The sequence below is a fragment of the Carettochelys insculpta genome, chromosome 6 (genome assembly GCF_033958435.1).
Source record: "Carettochelys insculpta isolate YL-2023 chromosome 6, ASM3395843v1, whole genome shotgun sequence".
Lineage (NCBI taxonomy): Eukaryota > Metazoa > Chordata > Testudines > Carettochelyidae > Carettochelys > Carettochelys insculpta.
This window is the reverse complement of record NC_134142.1, coordinates 8,657,674-8,666,571: the sequence shown is the minus strand read 5'-3', so window position 1 is coordinate 8,666,571 and position 8,898 is coordinate 8,657,674.

The window sequence follows — 8,898 nt, the reverse complement described above, 5'->3', positions numbered from 1 at the left end:
AGTGGGAACAGAACCTCGGCATAACTCGAGGGACTACTGTGTGTAAATGTCAATACACATACATCGAAAGTAACATTTCAACGTTTTTAATGAGATGGATGAGCCTGAGATCTAGCATCTACAAAATATACCAGTCGATTCCGTAGAAGGCACTACATCAACACTGGTCATGCCTCATCTGCAGAGCTGTCTGCAGTTGGAACTATTGCATTTTAAGAAAGATGTGAACAAATTGGAGGAAGTCCAGGGGGCAGCAATAGAGATAAAAGCTTTGGAAAACAGGAGGCATGCTGAAAGAATTTGACATGTGTAATCGAGAGAAGCTGGGGGGGGCAGAAGCGAGGACATAAATATTGTTAGAAAGAGGATGGTGATGAGTTGTCTGCCATCTCTGCTGGCGGTAGGCTGGGAAGTAATTGATGTGGTCTGTAGCAGCAGAGATTCAGATTTCTTGTTGGGAAAACTTTTAACTCTTAGGGTACATCTCTGCTTGCTGAGAGACCGACTGGGTCAGGCTTAATCTTCTAGGGTCCTATTTCGTGTGCCTAATGGGGACACATGAAATCGAACTAGTGGGGTCAACAGTTGACACCTGCACTTCTCATTCTCCCAAGGAGCGAGGGAGGTCTACGCTTCTCCCATCGTCCTCTCAGTGAGGATGGCCAGAGAGGTAGATCGTTGATACGTCGATTCCTGCTATGCAATTGCCACAGCTAGTTGGAATTGCATGTCTGTGATCGACTTTAATGTCTCGTGTAGCCCTGCCCTAAGACAGTTAACCACGGGAACTGATTTGTAATATTACAGGGGTTCTGGGCACAGCTGAGAGAACCAATCCTGGGCAAATTGGTTAGCCCAGGCTGGAGAATCCTTCTCACTAAGGCAGCCACCAGAGTACCTCTGCCAGCCCCACTGGCCAGCTAGAAGCTGCACAGACAAACCCACAGATTCTCCAGCTGCTCTTAATGCCCAAGCCAGCACCCCTCACCAGCTCCACACAGATTCTTCCAGCCCCCAAAGGGACCAGCCACATTCCTAGGCCAATATATACTTAGACCTTATCCAAAACAGCACACAGTGCCAAACCTTCAGAAGCTAAAATCTAGAGGTTTGTTAACAAAGAAAGAAAGAGGAGGGTGGCTACATCTACACGTGAACGTTACATCGAAATAAGCTATTTCGATGAATAACGTCTACACGTCCTCCAGGGCTGGTGCCGTCGACGTTCAACGTCGAAGTTGGGCAGCACCACATCGAAGTAGGCGCTGCAGGGGAACGTCTACACGCCAAAGTAGCACACATCGAAATAAGGGTGCCAGGAACAGCTGCAGACAGGGTCACAGGGCGGACTAGCACTTCCGGGGCAACAGCTAGCCGCTCCCTTAAAGGGCTCCTCCCAGACACACGCAGCCTGCACAGCACATGGTCTGCAGAGCCGTAGGCACGCACACCTCGGGCGACGCAGTCATGGACCCCCAGCAGCAGCAGCAGTAGCACCAGCACCAGCCAGAGGTCCACCCAGCTGCCCCTGTAGGAGCAGTGCTCGCCCTGCTCCATGCCATGCAGGAGGCAGCTGATCACATCCTAGCCACAGAGGAGGAGCTGCCCGCAGGGGAGGAGGAAGCAACCCCCAACCCTGCAGCTCCCTCCCCCCAGCGCTGCACACTGTGGAGCTACCCCACAAGCACCGACTGGTGGGAGCGGCTGGCGCTCAGAGAGCGGGACGGCGACCGCTGGCTCCAGAACTTTCGCATGAGCCGGCAGACATTTATGGAGCTCTGCCAGTGGCTCACCCCCGCACTGAGGCACCAGGACACCGCCATGCGGTGTGCCCTCAGTGTGGAGAAACGGGTCAGCATCGCTGTCTGGAAGCTGGCCACTCCAGACAGCTACCAATCCATGGGCCAGCAGTTTGGCGTTGGCAAGGCCACCGTCGGGGCTGTCCTCATGGAGGTAAGAGGACCCACGGAGGGAGGGGGAGGCAGCCCTGGCAGGGGAGGGGAGCCCTGGCAGGGGAGGGCCACACACACCCTGCACACCCCTCATTGGTGGTCTCCCATGTGCTTCCCCTGCAGGTCATCTGTGCCATCAACGCCCTGCTACTCCACAGGCGCGTGAGGCTTGGGGACCCGGATGCCGCCATCGTGGGGTTTGCCACCCTGGGCTTCCCTAATTGCTTCGGGGCTCTGGATGGGACCCACATCCCCATCCGCGCCCTGGAGCACAGTGGAGGACGCTACTTAAACAGGAAGGGCTACTGCTCAGTGGTCCTCCAGGCCTTGGTGGACAGCTGGGGCCGCTTCCTGCACATATATGTTAGCTGGCCTGGCAGCACCCATGACGCCCGGGTATTCCGGAACTCGGGCTTGTGCCGCCGGCTGGAGGTGGGGACCTGCATCCACCAGTGGGAGATCCCTGTGGGGGACACCACCATGCCCCTCTGCGTCATCACAGACGCGGCATACCCCCTCCGGCCCTGGCTCATGCACCCTTACACGGGCCACCTGTCAGCCAGCCAGGAGCGCTTCAACATGCGCCTGAACCACGCGCTCCAGGTGGCAGAGCGCACATTTGGCCGTCTCAAAGGGCGCTGGAGGTGTCTCCTCACCCGCCTTGATGCGGGCCCCACCAACATCCCCCAGATTGTGGGCGCGTGCAGCGCCCTCCACAACCTCGTCGAGAGCAAGGGGGAGGCCTTCTTTCAGGGCTGGGCTGTGGAGGTTGGCAGGGCCAATGTGCAGCCACCCGCTGCCCACAGTCGCAAGATGGACCCCGAAGGGACCTGGGTCCGGGAGGCCCTGCGGGCCCACTTTGATGAGGCCACGGGGTGAACGCTGGCAGGCCCCCCCACTCCATCCCCCTATCCTCCACAACACTCCCTGCCCCTATTCCCACACCACAGAGCACCCAAGAGCGCCCCCCTACACTTTTCTTGTAAATAAAAACAGACGTTCGTCAAACCAGAATATATGTTGAGCTCTTATTATTATTATCATAACTATTTACAGGCAAAATAATTATTTTATATATATATATGTATTATAAATAAGATGACAGGAGAAAAAGGGGAAGACAAGGAAGGGGAGAACTATTTACATGGGGGGGCAGATATCATCATAACATAACAGGGGTCTAATACAAACTATTTACAAAAGAGAACTGAAGGGGATATATATACAAAGGGGGAGGGGGGGCCACGTCCTGGGCCCCACACCCCCTAATGTCCAGCGCTGGGAGTGGGCGGCCGCGACCCGCGCCTCGGCCTCAGCCCTGGCCGGGGCTGGCTGGGGGTTGGGCGGACTGGGAGATATGGCCGGCGGGTGTCAGCTGGCCCCAGGTCCCCCTCGGTGGAAGGGCCCTCGGTGGCGGATGGCGGTGCGACACCGGGTAGAGCGGCGGGTGGAGCAGGCAGGGCGGGCAGAGCGGCGGCCGGCGCGGCATGGGGGGCCAGGTAGTCCACGATATGCTCGAACGTGCGCATAAAGGCCCCCCATGCCTCCTGGCGCCAGGCCAGCGCCAGCTCCTGGAGTTCGAGGCGCTGCTCCTCCACCCGCAGGTGCTGCTCGGAGACCTCCAGCTGCCGAAGGAGGATCGCCAGCAGCTGGGGGTCCGTTGCCATCCGTGGGTGGTGCTGGCTCCGCCATTGTCCCAGCCCTGGGGCCGGTCAGTGCTCCACCGAGGGGCTGGCCTGGACTGATGGCCCCGGTGGGCTCTCCAGGACCACTGACACCTCACCGGCACTCTCCAGTCCTTCTGATGGTGCAGCTGCGGAACACGGGGGGGGAAGAAGAGTGGAGACAGCCGTTAGTGTGGGCCCCCAGCCGTGGCCCTTGTCCCCCCACCCCTCTGCTGCTGGTTCCCCATCCCCGTCCCTGGGAGATGCTGCTGCTGCTGCTGGGTGTCCCACCCCCTCCCCCCGGGGGACCCTAGGTTCCGCTCCCCCCATCCCCAGGGATGGGGCATGGCACCGTCGTGCTGGGGGAGCAGGGGCTGATGCACTCCTGTGAGGGACATGCCACTGCTGTCCTTGGGGCCATGGTCATCTGGGCACGTGGAGGGCCCTGGTCATGTCTGTTGCTTCCGCCCCTCAACCCCGGGGGTGTGCACCTGGGGGGGTACATACCTGATGGTCTGCTCCCACGGTTGGGGGACACCCGGTGAGCAGACACCCTGCTGGAGCTCTGGGACAGTAGGATTATTTGGAGCCCCCCGTCGCTGGAGGAGGACTCCCCCTCCTCCTCCTCCGGCGTCCCAGGGGTGGGCTCCTGGGGGGGGTACTTGGGGTGCGGGGCTTACCTCCGGGGCGGACTCCACCTCCGGGGCCTGCTCGTCGGCCGAGGTATCAAAAGTGGCCAGAGGGGAGGAGGTGTGCCGGGGGCCCGGTGTGGCCCTGAGCTCCCTGTAAAAGGGGCAAGTGATGGGGGCGGCCCCAGATCGGCTGGCTGCATCCCGGGTCCGGGCGTAACCCTGCTGCAGCTCCTTCACCTTACTCCTGACGTGGTCAGGAGTGCGGGCAGGGTGACCCCAGGCGGCCAGGCCCTCGGCCAGCCAAGCGAACGCATCCGCGTTCCGCCTCTTGCTCCCCATTACCTGGAGCACCTCCTCCTCACTCCAAAGCCCCTGCAGGTCCCGAAGCTCGGCCTCCGTCCAGGAGGGGCCCCGCTGCTGCTTCCCAGCCTGGCTGCCGGGCTGGGAGCCCTGGCTCTCCTTGTGTGGGGGTGCCCTGGGAGGGCTGGTGGGCGGCCATTGCAGCGGTGGGGGGTTTCTGTGGCTGCAGAGGGGCGTGCAGGCTGGCCACGTGGCTGCGCTGCCGACTGCATGCTCTCTCAGCTTCCTGCACAGGAAGGCAGGGGCGGGGACCTTTAAGAGGCCACTGCACGCGGCGACCATTGAGCTCAGGGGCTGGAGAGAGCGTCTCTTAACCCCTCAGCTGATGGCCGCCATGGCAGACCCCGCTATTTCAATGTTGCGGGATGCGCAACGGCTACACGTTCAACGTCGAAGTAGGGCGCTATTCCCATCTCCTGATGGGGATAGCGACTTCAACGTCTCGCCGCCTTACGTCGATGTCAACTTCAAAATAGCGCCCGCCACGTGTAGCCGTGGTGGGCGCTATTTCGAAGTTGGCGCGGCTACTTCGAAGTAGCTGGCACGTGTAGATGCGGCTGGTGAGAGAGAAAAATTGTTAAAGCGATACATTACATACATCAGTTAAAGCTATTGACACACGTTACACCAATGTTATATGCTGATTTCTTGAAAGTGACTGAAAATACACCCCATGAGGTATGGGACCCCAGTTCATATAGGCTTACTTCACAAGGGCTATGTCTACACTAGCCCCAGAACTTTGAAAGGAACATGATAATGAACCTAATCAAAAGATGCTAATAAGGTGCTGCCAGGAATATGCAGCACCTCATTAGCATAATGGTGGCCACAGCACTTTCAAAGTGCCGCTTTCGATCGCCTGCGGCTTGCCTAACGAGATAGGGATAAGGGGATTTTGAAGGGTGGGGCCCTTTAGAAAGGGACCCCGTGTAGATGAGATGCACATGATCGAAAGCAGCACTTTTGAAGTGCTACAGCTGCTATTATGCTAATGAGGTACTGCATATGCATGGTAGGGTAACCCTCATTAGGATCTTTTGATTGAGTTCATTGTCATGCCCCTGTTGAAGTTCTGAGGCTAGTGTAGACATAGCCAAGGACTGGAGACAAAGGTGGTCTCCACCAGGGCACTCTTATAGCTTAGCATGTGGAGGGAAAAATTCCTTTCTTCTTCCATAGGCAACAGAGGGTCACCTGACCAGGTGGCCTGCTTTGGCACTCTGCCATTGGCTGCATCGCAGATGACAAGACCCAAATTCCTGAGATATGTATTTTGATGTCTGAGCGTTTGTCCACCATCCTGGCTGGGAGGAGACCCACGTCCCAGTGTGAGCCCTCAACTCCAGAAAATTTCTAATCCTGCTATAGAGCCAGCATCTATAACTTTACAAACGCATATGGCAAAGATATGCAAGTAGCATAACCAGATTCAGGGCATTACCAGCTTCCATTAGACACCTCACTTGGCCCACGTATCACAAGATTTGGTGCAAACAATACAATCGTCACAGAAATGGCTTTCATATTTAATTTAAAAAAATCCATTAATGTCACATGATTACATAGGGAAGTTGTCCTAGGAGTAATTTTAAGAACAGCTTAGATGACAAGCAGGTTAGACAAATGTGTCAGGGGTGGTCTAGTTACACTTTGTCATGCCTCACTGTGGGAGAACTTGAGGCCTCTCCTTCTCTGTATTTCTAGAATAAATACAAGGTAAGGCGCAGTTCAGGAAAGTATCCCCACTCTTAATGCTTACCTTCAAGTGCTGTCCTGAATGAGGATGCATGTCGTCCAACAGGTTGCTTCTGTGCTTTCTTCAATCTGGGCCTAAAGAAGGAAGAAGGGGGAAAAAGGCGCCTCAGTGTGAAAATACTGAAAATGAGATCTTCCAAAGGAGAGCTGAGTAGCAAACTCTTAAAAAGGAAACATACTGCATTCTTCAGTGCTGCCGAGTGAGAAGGCCTAGCTGTCAGCATCTTTTAGATGAAGAACAGAAAATGCTTTTCTGAAAAACACATTTTTCTTTTCCCGTTGGCTTTTTAGCCTTCTGACTAGATGATATATTTTTTGTTTATTGCAAAGATTGGCTAGCATAAATATTTTGCATATTTAGGACCCGATCCTGTGTTCCTTGCTCACTGAGAGCTCAGCAACTTCCAGCTGGACAAAGAATGCCGGATCAGGCCCCTCCTAAAATCACTTAATCAGTTGTTTGGGTATTAGGTTTAGGTTGAAAAAGAAAGTTGGGTTGGAAAGCAGAGTGAATTTATTATTCTCCTTTGCAGTTTTGCAGACAGGCAGTAATGACTGACTGTAGAGCAGAGCTACAGCTTATTGACTGTTGCAGAAGATTTAGAAGAACAATTTACTTCAGCCAAGAATCTGCCCTGGAATTTGCAGGGCCTGATTAGTTATTGAAGCAGTGTGGATGAGAGAGACAAATGGGTTATGTTGCTTTTCTTTTTGGTTGGGATCAAGCTCAAAGTGTGACAAAGACCTGAATGATCATAGAGAGACAGATGGGGAAGTGGAGCCCCTGTTTGTCCCACATGCTGCAAGCTTTGTTGCTGGTGTTGCTGATCAATGCAAATCCCACCAGTGGAGGCACACCAGTACAACTCCCAGCTGGCTCCAGTGTAACCATACTCCTCCCTGAAACCTGGCTCCCAGTGGCTCCTGATAGTTGGCTTATTTACATTAAGAGTTGCACTGTTGCGCAGTAGCTGAGCACCAGTACCTGGATCTAGCTCCGTTCATCACTGAACAGGAGCTCTGAATTGCTGCCAGCATAACGCTGTAGCACAGATGCAGCCTCCATGGTTAGAAGAGGCTTTCGTGCTCAGTAAGCATATCACAGCCATCCACAGACGCAAACTTCCATGGGCTTCCTGCATCTTCTCTCCGGTGTGCCTTTTCCATACCCATGAGCAGTCAACTTAAATACCAAGTGTAGGCCAGGCCCGAGAGCAGGTCTGCACTACGGGGGGTGGGGAAGATTGAATTAAAGTATGCAATTCCAGCTACGTTAATTATGTAGCTAAAGCCAATGTGCCTTAATTCGGGCTTCTGTGCCATTGCCTTTAAGGGCATACTCCCATCGACTTCCCTTACTCCTGATCGGGGGCAGGAGTTCTATGGTTGATGGGGGAACCCTGTGAATAAGCATACTAAATCAGGCTCCGGATGATCGGCTGCATCAGGGTTGATCTTCCCTGTAGTGTAGATGCACCTACCCAATGGCGGTGGTCACACCTAGCCAAAACTTGGAAATGATCATGCTAATGGCCAAATCGAAGGATACCAATGAGGTGCTGAAATGAATATTCAGGGCCTCGTTAGCATGCTGCCGGCCGCGGCGCTTCAAAAGTGCCGCTTTTGAACGCGCGGCTCGGCTGCAGGGGGGTCCTTTTTGAAAAGACCCTCCACATTTTGAAATCCCCTTATTCTTCTCAGCTGACAATTGGGGACAGATGATAACATCTTTCCACATTTCATATCCCTCTTTTCCCTGCTGTGTTAAGTATGCTTAAGTAGACAGAGGTGCTACACTGAAACTTGAATGAATCATTCACAGTTACGGCTCGGGGCGGCTAAAATACCCCAGACTACAGCCAGATTTGGACCTGCCAAAAAAGACTCTCAGGGCAAGAATATTTCCCACTGCAAGCCTTACTGCAAAAACTGTGGTAATTGTATAGCTCCTACATTGCCTTCATTGAAACGACTACGGCTTGGGGCAACTAAAAGATCTACAGCCAGGTTCCAAAAACTCTGACATTTGACAGCCCTGAAAACCGTGACCACCCCTGGAGACCCACCACCTGCCCCTACGAGCAGTGTGCCTTGGCTTTCTTTTGACCTTGGATGTGGATTTAGGCCTCCTGGGAAAGAGGACCCTAAGCAGACATGGCTGCTGCACTGAAACTCGAATCATCGGTAACGGCTCGGGTGGCTAAAAGCAGACTTTTGACACCCATGAAAATTGTAGCTGCCCAGACAGATACTCATTATGTAGGAACTTGAATCTGGATTTAGGTCTCCTGTGAAAGAAGAGCCTTATGTTTAAGTAGACATGGTTGCTATGCTGAAACTTGAATTAATCATTGCAACAGTTATGGCTCAGGGAGAATAAAAGACCCCCGAATAAAGCCTGCCCCTTTGGCCTTTGATAAAGCTCATATACAAATTTGAGCCTAGAGGACAGCCGCTCTAGTGACAAAGTGTTTCCTACCATTGACCTAAAACTGTGTCTGCCGAGGGAGACATCCCCTGGCCAGGTAAAAG